Below are 21,916 nucleotides of genomic sequence, written 5' to 3'. Positions count from 1 at the left end.
TGGGTGGGTGGCTAGACTGGACAACCAACGGCAGCTAAATCAGCAGAGGCAGCCTGTTTGCCAGCCTCGACTGACCGACGGCGACCGGTTGAAGACCGCACCAGTCGCTGCTGCATCTTCAGCCCCTTGGGGGGGGGGGGGGGTGGTCTTGTGTAGTGACTTGACTGTAACCTCATTGACCAGAAAAATGCAAGCGGCAAACAGCAACAAGCGTAGACAACAAAACATCAAATGTGAATTAGTGCAAAGGTAGCCAAGGAGCAAGGATATACTGGCAAAAACTTGTTATAATAAATTTATACCTACCACAAAAATGTTGCGGTAATATTTGGTTTTAATCAAATTACATGGACCATTTAAATATAATATAAAACAACCAATTTAAACATTTCGTTTGAAATAATAAAAGCTACTAAAAGTTTACTATTCCAAGTAAAATTAAATAAACTAAACTGGTAAGCTGGACTCATAAAATAACATCAATATAATCAAAACGATCTCTCAATGTGGGTATTTATATTCTTCGAAACATAGAACTTTTAAGTTGCGCAATTTTGAATTTTACCCAGTTCAAATTAATGTCAAAAGGAAAATAATTGAAAAGAAATGTTAAGTTTACCATAATACAAATAAATCTAATATAAAAGCTAAGACAATTCATATTATATACAAGTAAAAATAAAAAAAATAATCGTTTCGTTTTGTATTATATAAGAAAGTAGGAAAGTATGTCTGTTTTATATTGAGCTGTCAAAAACCATCTGTAAATTAAAAACCATTAAGAATCATTGTGGTAATTTTTTTTTTCAGTGCAGTAGAACGAGAGCCGAAGAAGGAGCAGAAGACGTGGCTAAAAAGGAGGGAAGAGGAAGTGGGTGGAAGAGTGGGAGGAAGAGTGGGCAGAACAAGGCAAAACGTTTCCATATTTATTGGCACTTTTCGGTTTTCTGGAAGCGGTTCCAGCAAATAAAAGAGGGGAAAGCGGGGCTACGGTTCAGTGGACCAGGCACACGTCACATTGTGGGTGGGAGGAAGGGACAGAGGAGAGTTAGAAAGGGAGCGAGAGAGTTCTGGGTTTCGAGTGAGGTTTTGACCGACGAGCTGAGTGGCCGGAGTTTTGGCATTGGCTCTGCGGATCGAAACTTAATTATTAATTCCCAGCAATAGTTGTCGAGGGGTGAGGCTGGAGGTCAAACTTTGGAGCAATTGACATATGGGGGTGGACACTCGCATAAAGCCTCGAAAGACTTCTGCTTTCTTCCAGATCCTTCATTGGGTATTATACCCCAATTTGGCTTAACTAAATGAGAACTGCAAAATTAAACGGTTTTGCCTACAAAACTAATTATTTGTTTAATGTATTAAAAACTTTTACCTTCATTAAATTTATTAATGCTTGTAGAAAAGATTTGGAAATTTAGAAAAGTTTTCAAAGCTAAAAACAAGTTTAAAATAGGTTGACCAGTGATCTTCAATACTTTATCGATTTAAGTTCATTACCATTTTTGTAACATACTCTTCAAATTTTAATTTTCATTTTTAAATATTGGTTCCTCACAAATTATAGTTAGTGTAAATCGTATACTTAAAAATGCATGCATTTTGAATATAAAACAGGTTAAAAGTACATACATTTTGAAATACATTCAATTTGAATTGATTTTCTATTTATAATAAATTGTTGTTAGGGTGTAAGAAAAATTTCCCTAAAATAAAATAACTCATCCGCAATGGAGGCTGTGTGGGTACGAATAGAGAGCAGTGTCCGAAGATTTCAAAAAGTTAATAAGTTATAAGGGGATGTGTAAGAAGTGCACTATTTGGTTGTAATAAGTGCTCAAAATAGCGCTCATAAAAAGCGCTCACACCGCGACTCACCCACACTCTCTCCCTTTTCCTAACGCTCTCTGGCTCCCTCTCTTGCTGTCGTTAAGTGCTCGCTTTTCGTCAAGTGTGTGTGCAACTTCTCCTCCTCAGAACAACAGTTATAAGCTCTGCCATTGCCGCTGCCGGCGTCGCAGTCGGCATTGACTGCAGGCAGCAGCGTCGCTCATTTGTGCGCTTAATGACGTCATTATTTTTATTTTAACAGCGCCAAGCAAATTGCATATACTGTTGCTGCTCCTGCGCAGTCGGCGCACAGCCAACGTCGACGTCGCTGCAACAACAGCGGGGGAGAGTGAGTGAGTGAGTGAATGAGTGAGTGAGTAAGAGAGAAAGAGCGCAGGCTCTCCCTCATTGCCCTCTCGCTTGCTCCTGTTGAGCTGGTACTGCAGCTTCGGGTTTCTGCGCCTTCGTTTTGTTTGCTCGTGTTTGCCGCCGTCGCGTGGTGTTGTTGTTGTTGCTCCCCTGCTACTTATGCTTATGATTGCTGGGGGTCCAAAGCGCCGCTCGTGCGCCACACGTTCATTCAGTCGACGAGCGACGCTGCGCCTGAACGTACGACGGCTGATCTGAACCGGAATCGAACGGCCATATCTCAAGCGATTCGATTCGAGTCGATACGATTCAACTCGTGCAACGCAACGCAAGCAACAAACAAACAAACAAACAAAGTGCAACCACCCAAAGCAAGCCAACAATCTTCGGCGTGTGCCCAAGACATCTCATTATCATTGCAACTTTTGAACCATATAGTAGTTCCGTAGTAGTTGTGCCGCGATTTTCGATAGAGAAACACCCAGTTCGAGATTTTTGGCGCGTTGCGATCGTGCGTGAGTGAAAACTATCTATCAGATACTCATTGTTACTCATAGATACTCATGAATACTTTGAATTCCGTGCTAGTTTGTGATAAGAATTTCAAGATAAATTCACATAAAAAACAAAAAGGCTGAAAAGCAAGTGTTGGAAAAACAGGAATCAAGAAAATCAACTGTTCAGAGGAAAAACAGACAGAGCTTCGTTGACATTGGCAGCTGATTGATTAAGAAAACTACAAAAATTACGGTAATTAACATTTGGTATTTGTTTCATCTTCGATCTCGATATTTAACTTTTTCGATATATATTTAAATGTTAGGGAAATCGTAGCATACTTATTTCCAAATATAATTACGATAAGTGGGATTTTTTTGTCAAACAATGACATTTCAATACTAATAGTCATCATCTATCCATTGCAATATCCTTATTTTTATTCCTTAAACGTGAAAGTTATTTTAAAGTCACCGAAGACAAAAATAATATGTTATATACTTATTTAAATTAAAATTCTTTATACTCTGGATAAATTTTGTTTTTTAAGTTAAAATTATGTATAATTTTTATGAATATTTTGTATAAGCAATATTCAAAGTCTCAGTCTAAGTTTAATTAGTTCCAGTGGTTACATTATGTATTATTAATAGAACATTATGATATAAGAAAAAAAAATATATGTACTTTGTTGGAAGTTTTGTATTTCAAGGACCTAGATTCTATAAATTAGAAAATCATTGTGCAGTGCCTGGGCTAAACATGTCAATTAAAATACAAAATTTGCGTTAGAAGCAGAACAACTTATTTTGCAAACCACTTGACCCCAAATTTAATACTAAGTAATGAGTTTTATATAAATAATAATAATCATCATTTAACTGAAGAGCTCGTCAAGAATTAAGAAAAATCAAACCTTTTAAGCCTCTCACGCACTTCAGTCACTTGATTACTGTTCGAAACAGCCAAATGCAATTTTTATGTAAATCTCAACCCTGACATGGTAATATGAAATAACCAATAAATTGATGCGAATTCGCTGCAGGCGGTTAATAACTTTAATTAACGTTAATTTTATCAATATTAGCATTATCGTCGGCATGAGCATGGGCATGTGCATGAGCGAATTGTGCGAGCGGCTCAAAAATAGTTGCGACGTTCTAATAATAAAACCAAATATAATAAATAGCCATAAACAAACTAATAATACGGCACGGCGGCTGTGGACGTGGACAGTGGCAATTTGCAACAATGAGGCTCATCAAACGATCGCTAAAACGAAATCAGAATGAAACTCTACACATAAATAGTTTAATGTGCTAAGCCTTGCGACTGCTGCCACCCCACGAAAAATGACTAAAACGTATTACAATTGACTCGCCGTGGCTCAGTGTCATTTTTGCGAAAATAAACGTATCTATGAGATACAATAAACAGTAGCAGCAGCAGCAGCAGCAGCAAGCGCACAATTCGCACTAACAACAGCGCCAGCGGGCGTAACAACAATTGTAATAATCAGTTTCATTTCAAAGCCGGACCAACCTGCGCGCTACATTTTTTTCCCAGTGCTCAAGCTCTACTTGGAAGCCCCTGCCCATGCCCATGCCCCTGCCCCTTCCCCTAGCATTTCCACCGATCCCACCGAACCCAGCACCACCCCTCATATGCATCCAGGTCCCAACAAAGTATCTATGCAGTGCATTGTTAGCGTGGCTCGCTCATTTAATTAAATATAATTAGCTGCATTAATTGCAAATTAATACAGAATTTAGTCTCTTTGTTGCTCGTTTCATTGTCGTTGCCAAGCAGAGTTAGCTATTTCCCTGCTCCCAACTCGTTCTACACGCCTCGTTATCGCCGGCAATTATTTAGCGAGAATTAACTGGGCTCTAAGGCCCCCACAAATATAATGGCCAAACTCTGGAATGACATTCAGCGTGTGCATATCGCGGCCTAATGAGTTGCATTTAAATTTAAGATTTTTCAAGTACTTAACTGGGTTTGATGCGTTGTAGAAAGAGTAGGATTTTTCTTAGCAATGTTGTGTGGTAATATTCAATTGAATCTTCAAGACTAGGTTTAAATTATTCAGACCCAAAACAACTATTTGCCAGTAATACAGAAGCTGAGATTAAATTTGATTGATGTTGATGTTGATAATTACATAACTTATATTAAAAATCGATAAGTATAGCATTTAATATCCTCAAAAAATGATTTGAAAGTTTTATAAATCAATATAAATTAAACATTTTAAATACCTATACAATTTTCTGAGCATTTTTTGAATAACAGTGACATTTTGAGACCCCCCAATCGAAACATACCTTTTCAAAAGTTAGAACCACAATTTCTCAAAATGCCGTCGGCATTTATAGTCAACGCTCAAAAAATCGCAATCTATTTCGATTTAAGCTTTGTTTACTGCACAAAAATGTATACTTTTAAATATGCATACTATTCGGTCTTTCAGTAAAAACATCCATTTTACAATTTCGGTTTTCTTTGATTGTGAAATTAATCAACATCATTAAATTGACTGTGATTTTTTTTTGGATTTTGAGTGGCATCTTCTGCAAATCAGTGAAATCCATTAAATGCGCGTGTCTGCTGCCAAACGCATTGCGGCAACTTTTAATGCACAAATAGCTGTGAAAAAGAAAATCAACGACGACGAAAAAAAAATGATTAGATATTAAATTATAAATTAAATGTTGTTGCTGTAGTTGCTGTTTCTTGTTTATGACAAACGGATGACGAACGCATAAAAATGCAGTGGCACAAGAAGCGGAAAAACAACAAAACGACTGCAGCACAAATCAACAAGGAGGCAAACCAACACACCACACACACACACACCTCATTAAAAATAACCAAAAGCCAGCGGAGAATTGCAATTTCCCCCGTAACCTCGTCAAAAAAAAAAAAATGAAGATATATACCCAACGATCGCGTCACGTTGTCACTTTACGTAGGCAAATCATAAAAATGAAAGAAAGAAAATCTGCAAAGCAAAACGCTTAATTATATGCCTCGTATTTTGGACAGCTGCCTGGGCCACGCCTTCCCCATGTGGGCGGCCATTTTAATTAAGCATAATTAAAGCAATAATTATGCCCCGTAAAGGCATTGAAGTTTGTGCAAATGAGGCGAACTCGAGAGGCGGGCACTGGCATCTTGAAAGGATTTCACTGCTGTTTTTGATGTGTGGCCAATTGGCAAACTTGTGCAAACATAAAATGCTATTTTATTGCCCTAATACAGGCAGGGTGGCGTAAATGCAGGAAGTGTGTTTCTCCGAATGCCAACAGCAATTGGAAATGCATTGCCCATCCAACCAGAAGGCGAATCAAAGGGAAACAAGTATTTGTGAAATTTTAAAATCAGTTGACCACTTCCTTTTAATAAGATAAAGTCGCTTGCAAATGAATAATCAATTAATGCACTGACTCAACTATTTAGTAGGTCACACAAATGTTTGTGTTGTATTATTATTATTATTATTATTTACTAGTCTCAAAAATCCATATTTAACCATTAAAAATATCAAAGAAAGCAAACTTTTAAATTAAAAAAAAAAAAAGAATTTAAAGTACTTATTTATTACTGAAATTGTGACTTTTTTTGGATACCCAAGAATGTTCTTAGCGGGAAACATTTTTGAGCATCCTCAATTGTTGAGTACTAAAATTATTCCCAATTATTTTCGCTTTAGTATATGCTGAGCGTTGCCATTTGGAGATGATCTTGTGAGGATTGGCTCACTTTTCGCCGGGCCACCAAAATAAGATATTGCATGCCGCACATGCCACAAAGCCTACACAAAAAGCGAAAAACACGCACACACGCCGCTCATATAATAATGAACAATAATGAAGAGTAATAATAATCATCAGCAAAACGTGCAAGAGAGTGTCCAAGTGCGGCAATATATATGTATACACACTCGCATATACGGAGGCTACGAAATTTTATCAACGAACGCGCATCATTTCAATTAAGAAAATGTCACAAGTGTCCAAGCAGCAAACAGCGGCAGCAGCCTAAAACACGCCAAATGCGGAAAGTCGGGGGATCTCCGCACTTTCATTTCGCCATTTCAGAGTCCCCTCCGGCGACTTCTTGTCCATATAGTTGGCTGCCCATCCCCCTCTTTAATGGCTGGTTTTTTGGAGCATTTCTTGTAATTAATGCGAATTGTCACACGCTAGAACTGAAATAATGTCAACTGCCTTCGATTCGCCTTCTAATTCATTACATTTATCGTTTGTTGCCCGTTTCCTATTCTTAATTAGCAATTAAACAATTTATGCTTTTGCGTGAACAATGAGAAACTAAGTGAAACAAGCCGAATTTTTGTAGTCCAAAAACATGAAGCCATAATTAATTTCATTCCATAAAGTATTTTGCTCAATTAGCTATTAAAAACACTACTTTACCGCGTTGGCATTGCGTGCATTGTGAAGATGGAAATGGAGTTCCGAGGAACAAAATTCGGGGTTGCTCGATGGATCCAATCATGCTTGATGGATGGATTGTCAAAGATGCCAGATAAACGATAGGAGTAATGTAAGTCTGTCGTGCTTAGGTAATTATGCCGATGGACAACTCCTATTTGAAACATAATCAATTTTAAGAGTGGGAAAATTCATTTCTTTTAAGTTTAAAGTATTTTTTTTAACATTTTTCTTACAATTCTCGGAGTAGATTATGTTTAAGATCATGATTTAGAATCTTAAGCAAATAAAAAGTTTTTTATTGTATTAATACAAAGGTTTGATAAATGTATGAAATGAATTGATGAAATACTCAAAAATATTATTAAAAAAACACTTTTTAACAGTATTGATTATAAATGCATTAATATTAATTAATTTGTTAAATCGTACTGTTATTTATTTATCGTTTTTCGTGAATAACCAGAATTTACCATACTTGATTTTTTGGAAGACATTATCTTGTTAATATACTTACAGTTTAAATAACTTCTAATTTGAATCAAGAGTTAATTTTATTTTCTGAACATTGTATGTTATCTGCATAAATCTTCTTGCTAACTTAAATTGTTTTAAAAAACGTAAGCGACATGCTTTATAAACATATCCTAAAAAATGTTGAATTACTCAATAAAATTCTATTTAACACACTTTTCAAACCGGACTGCTAAATATGTTTGTGAGTAAATAACACTTTTCATTTGCGGATCACACGCAGATGAGGAATTTCGGTTGTAATTTCAACTAATTTTATTTCTCGTTTTAGTGTTTTTCGTTAAATAATTGTTAATTAAATGCAATTAAAAATTTCTCTACGCCCGACCCGTCGCTCGTCTCTCTGGCTATTTGAGCAGTCAGATCGTACTTAATGAGACGCGACACAGTTGCACAGATGGTCCACCGAAACCAGCTAATTGCGCAAATAACTCGACAGAATGGGGAGTGCGGTGATCGGGAGCGGTGAAGTGAGGCAAGGGGCATGCCACATGTTGCACGGAGCTGCTGTAAATTTGTTGTATTAAGTGTGGAAAATCTCGAGCACTTAATTCACGCTTTGTTGAAGGTGTTGAAAGGCGGTCGACTGAATCCTGCTGAATCCAGCATCCCGCATCCAGAATCCAGAAACCAGAATCCAGAACCCAACCAAGAACCTGGGGGTACTTACCAGCTAAGTTAAACCAAATGCGAAAACCGCAAAAAAGGAACTGCCATACGAACCCACGTAATGTGTGTGCTGCTGGGTCCCTTTTACTTGTATTTTTTTTTGCTCATTTGACTTTGGCCAGGCTAAACAAGCTGCTTATCCTTTCGGCCAGGACCCGGACGAAAAGAAAAATGTTAATTACCCTTTGTGTTTAAATAGACCCCGCTCACACACACACACACACATGTTCAGTTATCCTGCATCCTTGTCCAAGGGTCACCACGGACCTTTGTGTTATTTGAGGCAATTAAAATTATTATTTTAATGTCAACACTTTTTTTTTCAGCGTTTTTCGTTTGGTTTTCGGCCAGGATAATGCATGTTAAACGACTAACGCGCCTCCCAGAGAAAATCCGTTAAATGTTTCCCAAGATTTCACGGGGTTAGGGGTACGTCTCCATTTGCCGTCGGCACTTGGCTGCGACTTTCGAAACTTTGCTCTGGTTTTGGTTTTGTTTGGCTCTCAATCCACTCTCCCTTTTTTTTTTCTTGTATTTTAGATTTTTTGGTTTGGGCTATGCCTGGGCTGTTTTTTCCTGGGGTGGATTTTACGCCCCAGCCCTGGTTTACCAGGCGTTGAGGAATTCCGTATAAGTGTTTCTACGGCATTTGTTGGCTCAAGCATTTTACGGGAGGTTAGGTCAGTGCCCGCACCATTTTCATCCCCATCCCAGTGTTCCTTCCCCGTTTAGCCTCGTTTTGAGAAATGTTTTTCGGTTGCCTTTGGGCTTGTGGCTTTGCCCTTCGGTGGGGCTCTTTGGAAGGGGTTTTTTTTGGGTGGGTGGCGTTCTGTGCCCTGGTGGCATCCGAGATAAGCAGGTGTTATATTTTTATGGCTAAAGTGGCTAAGCAGCAGTTTGCGGAGAGTAGATGGCAAGGAATCATGTTTTGGTGTAGGTGTTGGCAGCAGTAGTGTGATAAGGCCCAGGGCGTTTTGCTCTCTGAGTGGAGGGTTTTCTTGCAACCGACAGTTTGTTCAGTTGCTAGTACCATGATTGCGTAAGAAGTGAAACAATCATTAAGTGGCTAGTCCTAAGACTTCCGAAAAAAGAGAGCAAAATAATGCTGATGACAAGTACCTACCCAAAACTTTTTTAAATAATTACTAATAATTGAATAATGTGAATTAAAGTTTGTTTTATTATTATAGGTGTAAGAAACTTAATTAAAACTTATTTATATTTCAAAATAAGAAAACCGCAATCTCAAATTTATACACGGCTTACACTAAAATGTAATATTATTTTTAATTTATATTAAATTAATACCTTTTTTTTAGAAATTTATATTTATAAAATTTTTTTTTATATATGTTACATAATTTTTGCAAGATACGCTTAAAGAACTTAACATTTTTCACATCCAGTACTTTAATTTTATTTACTTAATTTTGTCCAAGTTACAACAAAAGGACTCTTTCGGATTTTGTTTTTTGACAAGTCTCCAAAAACTCAAGAAATACACCTTAAAAATCAGTTTTTCTATCAAAACGCTGAGGCTGTAATAGTAAAATGTTTGAATATCATACATCGCTAAATTCGTCATTAAATTGCCTATCAAATGGCATTCGCAGTTAAAAATTTGTCAGATTTTAAAATGTTTGAAAAAATTGATGACCCCCACCCTTATCAAAAATGAAAAAAAATTGGTCATAGAATTATTTTCTTAAAAAAATCGATTTTTAAAAATCTGTTTTTCCACCAAAACAAAATTCATTTTTCTAAACCGATTGTGGATGGGTAGTATAGGTCGGCAACTATACAAAACAGTCACTCTTATTTTGTCCAAGTTACAACGAAAGGACTCTTTCGGATTTTGATTAAAAATTGCTTCATGTCTTTAATCAACTTTAAACTCAGAATAGATTGTAAAATTAAAGCCTGCGTTATACATTATTTAAGCTTAACATTACAAAAAAAGGTTATCAAGTCGTTATTCAATTTTATAATTTCTTAGAATTTAAAGTATGGTGTTGTTTTAAGAAATTCGAATTATCCTTACGAAGTGGACTGGCTTGTAGAGTTCAAAGATTTTTTTAAAACATATTACAGTCGTTGATGACCTGTTAATTTTATAATAATGGTTCGCTTCTGTCTCTTTTCCTTTAATTTAAAGACACTTTCCTCAAAAATGCATTGTATGAGTTCATATATAGTTTTAAACTTTTTAAAATGTTTTAACATTTGAGATTCCCTCTTATCTGTCCCTTTATTAAAGCCATATTTATCCGTCGTGTTCCAGCCACTCAGCCACAAGCAGTTTGTTCGGTTAGCCAAAGCAGCTGTTTTGGGGTCATGCTACCTTCTGCCCCCACCGCCCATCTACGCCCCCTTTGGTGACCCCGACTCGATTAACTTCGTAAGCAGCATCAGCAGCAGCCGCCTTAATTGTTTCGCACTTAATCAAAACGAGCAGCGGACTGGCCCAAACCGAGACTATCAAAGGCAGCTCCCCAGTCGTCGGTTTTTGAGCCAAAGGCAGCACAAAAGCCAAAGCATGGACTGAGCTGAAAAGCAAAAAATTGAAAACTAAAGAGCAACTTGGGGCGCACGCCAGTCGGCAGTCTCCATGCCTGAAAAAGGGACGGACGTGGGACAACCTACAACCTACAAGCGACAACGACAACCGACAACCGACAACGACGACATCAACACCCGGGCGCTGTGAAAAGAAAAACGTTTTATGAGCTCATTCACAAAAAGGGCCAAAGCACACACACAGTCGCACATAGAAAAAGGAAGTTTTCTGAGGATGACGACAGAAGCAACCTGTTGAACCCTCAATCCATCCAGTCACTCCAAATTTCCCAACCCCCCTTCTGGGTTCAAAAGTGCCACAGTTTATTTCTTCTTTTTTTTTTGCTGGGTCGTGTGCCAAAATTATATGTTAAAACATCGGCGTGAGAAGTGCTGATTTCTTCAACTTGCTCCTGTTTTATTTTCAGAAAAGATTTGCCAAAGTTGAAATGGGTAGAGGTGAAAAAACTTTATCTTTTTTTATAGAGTTGTTTTTTCCCCCTTTTCTTTTTTAACTGTGTATACACCAAGAGACTGTAATTTTTCTTTTAGTGGGTGTTTCTAATTGAGGTTTTTCCCTTTAAATTTCCAGCGAGAGTGAGGAAGAAGGAGAGTAATTTTGGGTGGTGGCTTACAGGAAAATATGTGTGTTTCTGTGGGAGTATCTTGAGTGTTTGCTGAGTGCAATTCATGGACTCTCAGAAGATCAAGCTGCTGAGTTTGACTTATAACGCCCTGGTTGAATCATTGGCCGAGGTTAGAGTTTCATTTTTAGAAAGGGTGGAATAAAAGGAGTAGTATGAAAGAGATTTATTCAGATTTAAAGGTTGAAAAAGCAAGAACAAAATATTTTCTAAAATATTTTATTTATTTCCCATTAATATACTTTTGTTACCTGCTTATGTTAGATGTTGACTTGTCTTTCAAATTAGATTTTCTAATTAATTAATCTCCTGTTTTTAATTTTTTTTGATTTAACAAACTTGCGTTTTATTTTTATTTTATTTAGCTTATCGCACTTTAGGTTATCTAGAAACAAGTAAATGTAAGACAATGCTGACATTTTTTATTCTGCACATGAGCTATCTTAGCTGAAATATGGTTTTTTAAGGCATTATACAAAACTTTTTCACAGAATTGTTCTATTAATATTAGCTCAATTATTTGTAACTTTATGTATTCTTTCATATTTCATATTATTATTAGCATTTCCATGATTTTAATTTTGATTTGATTAAATCTGTTATGAAAATGCATTCGCAAACAAATTGTTTTATTGTCGTACAAAATCTGCACATCTCATTCATGACACTTTGTCGCCGCATCGCTCCACTCCCAAGTGCAATCACTTGCTCAAATCTGTTTGACTTCATCTGCCCGATTTTCCCCACCACTAGCCACCAGCCACCCACTACCCACCACCCACCAGCCAGCACACAACTTCCAACACCACAATCGCTTGTGGGCGGGGGATTCTGTGGGGCTTTCCTCGCCGAGCTTTTTTCCGACGCGCACGCTCTGCTGCTGGCCATGTGTCGATGTGTTCAGACTGCTGAGCGCCTGCTGCTCTTAGCCAAAGTGGAGGCGCCGGTCGTTTCGGCCGTGTTTGCGGTTGTCGCAGCTGCCGCCTGTTGCGCCGCCTGTGCGGCTGTTTTGGGCCAAGTTTGTGTTCGCTGCCATGGCCAAGACGCTAAGCAGAGGCTCTTACAACTTCATAAGTTGGCTGCAATGTCACGGCGGTTGTTGCCACTTTTTTCGCGCATCACTCGGCAGACATATGTATAGTTGTGCATATATATATATATATATATATATCTTTATGCGAGTGGCGTTGGACTTTGTCTGCTGGGCTTCTGTTATTCCGCTGACTTGATTTTCTCTCTCTCCGCAGGTGTGCGTGTGTGTGTTTGTTCAGCCAGTGTTTGTTTTTAGTTGTTCGGTGGCAATCTGGCTGGGAACAAAAGTTTCCCCCTTCACTACTGTAAGCTTATGCGAAAATACACCGAGATTACGGGCTTCGGAACAGGAATAAGTTATCTAAATGAGTCTCGGCTTTATTGCTAGCAATTATGGATCTGGCCAGCACTGCGTATGTGTAATTGCCCTGCGATTGCATTGCAGCCAATCCGAAGCCGAAGTCGGACCATTTCGACCGACTTTTCATTACCGGCATCAACACTTGCATATGTAATTTAGCATAATTCCAAATGCACGACCCAGTCCATAAAGCAACGCGAACTGGAGCTGGTATAATTAATAAACGGTAACACACCAAGAAATCCAACAATGCCACAGCGACTATGGTAACTTTGGCATGTAAAAAGCGTCAAACAACACTGATTTCTATTGGCAAAGGAATGCCAAATGCGATATTTGCCTCTCGTTCTCTCCCTCTCGGCCTGCCGTCTCCCTCTATTGGGGTCTATACTCGTATATCCATGTCTTGACTGCAATTTATGAGCCTAAATGAGCGCAAATTTCAGTGTATATAGGCGAGCACACTCGCACACTCGCACACTTTGCATTTGTGAGTCGTGTGTGAGCGATTTTGGCGCTCAATTGGCAATAATTTCTGATCAATTTTCCATTGACTGACAAAAACAGAGCAACAGAGCAACAGAGACAGATAGAAAGACGAGACGAACGGTTTTGCAGTGGGGACATGTGTCGGGTAGGAATTTTCTGGATTGTCCCGATAGATAAGGAACTGAATTATAAAGTCAAAATATTATATGGTTGAAAAAATATATGTATTTATTATTCTTTTTATTATACAATATAATTTTGTCTGTTTAAGTATGTTCTGGTTTGCTTATATGAGGTCTAAGCAATTGCCTATGACACCAATAAATCTTAATCAATAATATGATTATGCTAAAAATGAGTTTTAATTATTAATTATCTAATCCCAAACTTTAATACAAATATGGGCTTAGACAAAAACACTTATTGTCTGCAGAAACCAAAAAATACAATACAATCTTTACAATAATAATTGTAATTTTCCATCCAAAGAATGAAATTTCCTATCGTAATTTATTAACCACTACTGCTTTCTAAGGTTTGATGTTGGCAAGCTGAAATCGAATATTTTACGAGTGCATTTCTCTTGGCAGGGATTAATCAAAGAGTCTATAAATTTGGAGAACCAAATAAACAAAGTCTGCAGTTTTTATATTTCCTCACAGCCCTCATGCCACTTCACTTAATTACCCCTTTGGCCTGCTTGGCTGGGCTCGTATTTTATTTATAATAATTAAATCTGTCAAACTCAAAAATGTCTTTCCACAAAAGCCGACAGTTGCAACAGTAATGGAAATATTCCGACAATCAAGCGGAGTTTTTCATGTTGTTGCTTTTGAGTTCTCTGTGATTTCTGAGTCCACACTTCGTGGAATGTTGTTGCTGTTAATTGGCTAAATTATTTTTACTGATTATTAATAAATATGTATTGTGTTGTCGTAGTTGATTAATTGGCATTATGGCCAAGCCGGGCCATAATTGAAGAGCAAAGTAAGTCTTGATTGCGTCATTTATGACGCCTCATTTAATTGAAGATACTGAAGGAGACCTAGAGAGGCATACTTTGCAATGCGTTCCTCCAATTTCCAAGAAATCACCACCGCCAGCAAAACAATAGCAGAATGTTGAACAAAAATTAACACATTTAAATTACTTTCATTAAAGATTGATTAATATGGCCCTGATTGGTTATTTCTTTTCATTTTCTCTCCTTCCCTGGCTCATTGTCGTCAGAGTACCCCTTACGGGCCTCAATTATTGTCACATAAATTGAACATTTACTGACCGTTTTTCACTGATTTCTGATTTTTTATTAATTTACGTATTCGTTCCGCTTGTGTTTTCATATTGATTTCCAATCATAGAATGCCTCTCAACAATTCGTTTTCAATGAGCCGTAATTTAGACTCATTTAAATAAATATACTTTTGTTGATTGGTCTTTTGCGATATTACGCTATCGTCGTCGGCAATTGCGATAACGAGTTCAATGCAAAGATATTTAACCTTTTAATAAGCTGGTCGGCGGGCAGAGCTTGATGTTAGATAATCAAGCGTTTGAAATGTAATTATCGAAAGCGGTACAGTTAGCACACATTTGACTATCCAATATTTTTTTATCTTGATCGCAGAGAATGAAAGCATAAAGTTAGGTTTTTATTTTAATTTTGTTGACAATTTTTTTTTCATCTATATTTATATTTCAATTTACATTTATATAATGAGCCAAAGATTATTTGTTTTAATTCAAAATACCTATTTTAATATTATAGAACATACAATGCTTTATTTGTTTGAATAATTTTTTAAATATTAAAAATAAATCACAGCAAAAAGTTATATCAGGAAAATATAAATTTACAGTTTGAAACTACAAAGGTTGATCATCCTGTCTTCCAGCTTCCCTAATGCTTATAGATCATGCGTGGAAGTGTGGTACAGTTGGCCCAGTTCGACTTAGTTGGCCTCATGCATTTATGCATCAGTTGTGGCCGTCACGCACTTAATGAGCCTCCGAGATTGAGTCGGCGACTGACGGCAACAAATTGACGCGTTTAATAATATTTTACAATGTGTGTTTTCAGCCCGCTAATTTCTTGCAGGCGTTATTGTGCGCACTTTCAAAAAGTTGCGTGGTGCACCCCTTGGGGGCCTCATTTGAAGCCCGACAGCGTTGCCATATCGCTGCTGCAGTTGCAGTTGCAATTTCCATTGCTGTTGTTGTTGCCGTTGCCGTTGCCGTTGTCGGTGTCGTGTTGCCGTCGTCGCCGTCGCGTAATTTACATTAATTGGCACACGGCGTCGTACATATAAATTTTTGCGCGCCTAAACTTTAATTTCATGCGTGCCATTTGATTTTGTTGTTGCCACTCTGGGCACAAATTATAGGCAAGTGTGACGACGGTACGGGATCCTGATCGTGCCCGTATTTTTATTTTTTTTTTTTCGTTTGTTTCTTATTTGTGTCTGTTGGGCGTTGTTTCTCGGTGGGTTTTCAGCCAAATGCCGCAAGGCCCGTGGAGCGGCTAAATATCTACGCAGATTTGCGGGCATCTAGTTACGGGCCTTTGCATAATGGAAAGGTGTCTGCGAATGCCGAGACAATCACCTGATGGGTTGCCGTTTACCTGGATTAACGCCGCCCAATCGAAGGTTGTTCAGCAAGACCCATAAAAATGCCTGCATTAACACATATGTATAAATTTGTCAGCAGGTTTTTTCCACTTATGTATATGGTTAAGTCTATTGAAATCCAATATCGCTAAGACATTTTTATTTTGAATTCCTAAACGTACTTAGAATAACTCAAATCTAATAAACATGAAATTTGTGTGGTAGCAGCTACACAAACCTAACCAAGTACCCTAAACTACAAAATACAATACACGTTCAAACATTATGGATTTTAAATTATCAGAAATACGGCGATTTAAATTTATAAAAATAAGATATATGATTTAATTATGATCTGTTCATATTTAACTGCAAATATATTAATTTTATCGTCAAATTTTATTACCAAAGCACAATTTGTTCAATTTAACACGCAATTTTCCTCAGTTTATTTGCAATGGCTCATAAAAAGTCAAATACAGTAGCGTATAAATTTCCTATTCTGGTTCTGGGGCTAAAGCCTCTTGTTCTTCTTTCATTAATTAACATACTTTCACAGAATTTCTTTCTAGCAACAATTTTTCGTTGACGTCAATTTCGCTCATCGTTAGTTATTATTGTTGTGCTCATTTCGCCATATCATCAGGTCAAATCTCAATTAGCAAATATAACGATTGTTGCTTTCTTCTCACTCCCTCTCTCCCTCTTTCACTTAACTAACAATTAACAAATATTAATGGAAATTTATTTCAATTGAAATCAAAAATTTCACTTCCAAACGGCCATGGTTGAAATTTCTATATGCGTTAGTTTTGCATGTGAAACTACTAACAACTAACAATGTACAGTCCTTATCTAAGTTGAACTCGGCCATTAGCCAGTCAATGGCTCCTCAAATGACTTTCCCCTTAACTCAAGTTAATTAAAAAATAGCCCCCGCCCACCCACACACACTCACAATCAGCTTATAATCAGCTTACATTCTGGCAAATTTATAACGTCGCTTGATTATGAGAGGTTAGCTGTCATAAACAAATGACATGCCGTACCATACACCAGCGCCATCTAGCGAGCGGTGCGTGCAGCTACGTGGACGGCATATCAAGTGGAATGTTTTTGCAGTGGGCAAACTGCAACCTGCAGTAATTATGACCGGGTTGTGTGGTGGAAGGAAGGGGGATTTTGTTGCCCCTGGTGGCTCCTAATGGCCTGGCCCATTGTTCGCTAGCGGCGCTTTAAGTAGCTTTTAATAAGCGACCGCGTCAAGCAAATAAATAATTATAATAAATAAATAATAAATTACCGTGCAGTCGGCCTGGCGGGTACAGTCACACAATGATGCCGTCTCCTTCCGTCTAATTACACTCGCCAAATGGCACATGCAAAGTGCAACATTTGATTTGATTCAACGCCCCACACCCACCTCGATCCCCTGCGCCCTATTTTATCGGGAGTTAATTGAGCGCTTTAAAGACTCAATTTGAATGCAACCTTTGACGATCGAGTGCGGGCCATTTAGTTGCATTTTCATATTTTGCAGCTCATTATAGATAGCCATTTTAAGGGTATGCAAATGGTAATGGGAAATGGTAAAGGCCCGGTTATATTTTGATGCATTTCTAAGTGTAATCGGGAAATCGCTGAAATTTTATTGCACACTTAAATCCATCTGAAGTTGCCTCATTCCGTTTATATTTTAGGCAGTAAAGTTGGGTTAAAAGCAAGTCAGTAATTAATTTAAAAAAAAACTACCAATAATAGCCTGGGCTTATCGGATACTTACCGATATTTTAATAGCACACTTCACAATAAAGATGAAATTTCAGTGCTGAAAATATACATTGCATTTTAAGTTGAGTAAAGTTAAGTTTTCGGTGATGATCGGTCTTAAATCTGGCATTGCGAATCTATAGAGATAGGCTTGTGCCGAATTTCATTAAATTCTTTTGAATAAGCCTGGCAATTTAAGCGACTTACTTCCGCTGTGGAACGACAACGACTCTTACCCGGTTAATCGATTCAAAATTCGATTACCATAACACTTTGCCCCTCGGCCGAAATAAAAGTCTTTGCAACCCCAGATAAGTTGAGAACCACCCTCGTCGAATGGTCATGTCATGCCGCACGAGGTCCTTTTGACCATGTTCAGTGCAATACCCCGCGGCCAAATTCTAATTATAATCGCGTATCGCATGTGCCAAAGCCCCAATAAACCTTTGTCAAGCGATTCGCTCGCTAAGGTCCCCTCCTAAATTCCGGCTTCGTGTCATTAACGACCCACACCGCCCGACTGTGGTCTTTGCATTAATTTTTGCACTGCCACAGAGCTGCAGAAAAAAAAAAAATGAAAAATAAAAAATGGGAAAGCAAGAAATTTCCATAATGAGCACGTACACAATCACTTACCCCGGACACATGCAGTTCGCCAAAAAGGGTTTGCCTTCCCGTTCGCTCGGGGGTTGCAAAAATTTTATAATTAGTTGTCCGTTGCCCGGCACCAAAATGCAGGTTTCAATCCAATTTCTTTACCGCTTTTTTCTACGTTTTACCAAATATTTAGACGTTGATTATGGGCGCTTCACCCCTTGAGTCGAGTCTGCAAATGATTTTGGTGCGTGCTCAATTGGGGAGTTTTCAAAACGAACGCAAACGCAAATGCAAACGCGAACGGAACCGAAATGAACTGAACTGAACTGAACTGAACTGAGCCGCCTTCCTCCCGGCACTTCTTTTGTTTTTCGCTAATTTAGCGAAATTATGTTTTGTGCTCTCATGTCTAGATGTCGTGTGCGGTTCGGGGTGCAATCCTGTGGCCCGTTCCCTAACTTCCCCACAACCCCTAGATTATACGACTGCAGCACGGAGCGGGACATGCAATTCTCGACCCACTCAAGGAGCTCTCAGATGAGGGTATGCTAAGTTTCCCAACAATTATGTGGGCTAATAAAATTGCATACGAAAATTAAGGAAAAGAAATTCGAGATCATATATTTTGTTTATGCATTCTAATCAAAGAGAAACTAACTTCGTTGTGGCTTATCAAAATAAATATTAAAAAACACAATTCTTATAGGGCTTGCCTTTTTATTTATAATGAATTAAGCATAGATTTTAAAATATATTTGTTATTTACAAAGAAGAGGATAGAGAGCCCTGTTTATGTAATGGTGCCCATTTGTTTTAATTTTATGTGTCGATTTTAATAGGCTAAAATCTTGAGTAAGACGAAAAACGTTTGTAACAAGTAATATTTTTAAGTCTACACTTGGTAAAGTAAGTTTGTATCTCCCATTCAAAGAGTCTAGAGCTACAAAATATAAGTTCAAATTAAAAATAAACTAAAGCACAAAAGATTACTTCAATGTTCACCGTTATATAGGGTATTTGAGGGCATTTAAATTTCTGCATTTAGTGAGCCAGTGGCGCCCCATTATTCCTCATTGTTATTTCCTTCTCTAAATGAATTAAAATCGCCAAATGTGGGCGATCAGGGGAGTCAGCTGGGCCAAACAAAACAGGAAAAAATGCGAATAACTCATTACGCGGCGCATTAAGGACAATGTCTGGGCGAGTGTGAGTGTGCAGGAAGGACGCAGGACTCGTGCTATGAGAGGGTTGATTTTTCAGCTTCAGACTGGGCCTGACTTTGACTTCCTTTACCGCTTTTTTGCTTTTTTGCTTTTTTGCTCTTCCCTCCGGGGGCGTTTGCCTGCACATGTTTATTGTTGCTGCCAATGTTGCTGCCGTGCTGCTGTTATTGCTGTTGTATTGAGTACGCCTCCGGCTGTTGTGTTGCTGCTGTTATTGGCATCGCCTAGTGCGTGCTCCGCTTGAATCACGCAAATTTCATTATTATTATTATTATTTTTTTAATGATTTGAGTGGAAAATATATGGCGAATGAATGAAATGGGCTTATGAAAGCCAGTTGGCTGTAGTCCACTGACCGGATTGCAAGTGCCCATTGTTCTTGGCCCTTTCCGTGGAAAATGGAAAAAAAAAAGCTTTTTTTTTCAACACAAACCCCCCTTTGCCATCAAGATAAATAGATCATATTTGACTTGATATCAATAGATTTCTTTCTCTTGAAATTAAAATATTATTTTTTATATGAAGTCACATTTTTAAGGAAGCTCTTATAATTTAGAGCTATTTCTACGTTTTTTTAAGCCGTAAGTCTTAGTCATTCCTGGTTAATTTCCTTTATTAAGGCCACTCCCAGTTGTAATCCCTCCAACGCCTTGGAAACTTTATGACGCCGACAACTTAAAGTCCCCTTCCCTTCTTTCCACCGTAACCCTTGGCCTTACCATAATATATCAGACGGTGTATTTCATGTGTAATCGTGTGTAATTTTTAAGAAAATTGCACGTTCTGGCATACACCCCCGATGGGAAAAGCAGCAACAACCCCAAAACAATGCAGCCCGGCAAGAACAAAAACAACGGCAACTTGCAAAACTTTTTATGCTCCTTCTGGGTGTTTGTGTGTGTATGTGCGTAAATAAATGTTGCATAAATAAGTTCTACTCAATGACTTAATGCCGGCGCATTATTGATTATTTTTGCCATGGTAAAAGTTGGCTAAAGCTGCCGAAAACAGCAAAAACGCAAAAACTCCACCTGCCAACCTCCGTTCACTTCCTCAAAGGCCGAGGCACTCGAGTTTGTCGCTTGCTATTTAATATGCATTTTGCGCTAATTACAAATCAAAAGAAAAATTTAATAGCCCCAGAGCTGGCCATAAAAATGAAGTTGTCCGCAGAGGGAGGGGGGCATTCCATGAAGGGGGTTTTGGGGGGATCGATGTCCGCTGGTGCAGACCCCCAGTGCCCGGTTTCTAATCAAAAATTGCTTTGTGCCACATTCGGCTCCTAACTCTAAATGATGGCAAGTGTGCTACAATTTAGTTAGACTATTAATTACAACAAGTTGCTGCAGTGCAGCAGCAACATGTTCTACATGTTTGCCAAGCCGGGGCGAAATTATTGATGATTTTATTAATTTGAATATTGCCTACGAATTGCTGTCGAAGACAAAACGCTCGCCAAACGACCATATGCTATAGATGCGATCCGGAGCGATCCAGCGATCCGGAGCGATCCAGTGATCCAGCGGAGGGGCGACTTTGAATGATAAATTTTTTGTTCGTTCAGTTGGTTCAGTTGGCTTCTTAACCGGCGATAGAAAGTTGCATGGAAATTGCAATTTATAGCCTGGCAGCAGCAACATGTGGCAGGCAGGCAAGAAAATGAGTATAATTAGACCGGTTTGTAATGCGTTTGCAAGTCGATAGGAGCGTTGCGGATGGCATGTTGGCTGGCTTGCATTGAAAATGAAGCGAGCTTGATTTGAATTATAGTTGCCAGCATGGCGATAATTAATCGTGCTATTTAGTGTGCTACATGAAATTCTACTAGTTTGCTGGTTATTGATTAGATTTCGAGGCAAACGGCGATCGCAGGAAGCGACAAAATGTTGCCGTTGTTGCATGCTGCTGTTGCTGTTGCTGCTGCCTCCGTGTAATTTGGCCAGACTTTAATATGCGCAAATTGTACTTAATTTGGCTGCACATTTTGTCGCTACATTTTGCTTTCACAACATGTTGCACCAACTTGCAACTCCTAGAAACCAGAAACGCTCCCTTAGATTGCAACTGCACAGGCTTTTGGCATTTGCCGTTGACGCATACTTGAAATTATTTTGTATGTCGCCGATGTGCAGTCTGTTTTTGTTGCTGTTCTTGATATTATGCATTGTTTTTGCTTCTTATGCATATGCCAGATGCCGGAGAAGGGTTGGTTGGCGATGGCCAGACATTTGCATGCAACGTACGAAATTAATTATTACGCCCTCTCACCACCCAAAAA

At 38.3% G+C, this 21,916-nt stretch overlaps 1 protein-coding gene across 1 annotated transcript in view; it reads left to right on the top strand.

Annotated features, from left to right (window-relative positions):
- The first annotated feature begins 2,428 nt into the window (after window positions 1-2,428).
- LOC108145415 (histone-lysine N-methyltransferase 2D) overlaps window positions 2,429-21,916 on the top strand; it is a 75,791-nt gene continuing 56,303 nt past the window's right edge. The window contains 1 exon segment of the mRNA XM_017270822.2: window positions 2,429-2,949. The gene's annotated coding sequence lies outside the window, so the exon portion shown is untranslated.

This window comes from Drosophila elegans, unplaced genomic scaffold, assembly GCF_018152505.1.
Source record: "Drosophila elegans isolate 14027-0461.03 unplaced genomic scaffold, ASM1815250v1 contig_520, whole genome shotgun sequence".
NCBI classification, from domain to species: domain Eukaryota; kingdom Metazoa; phylum Arthropoda; class Insecta; order Diptera; family Drosophilidae; genus Drosophila; species Drosophila elegans.
Note: the sequence above shows the minus strand (reverse complement) of the source record. Positions and strands in the feature narration are given on the sequence as shown.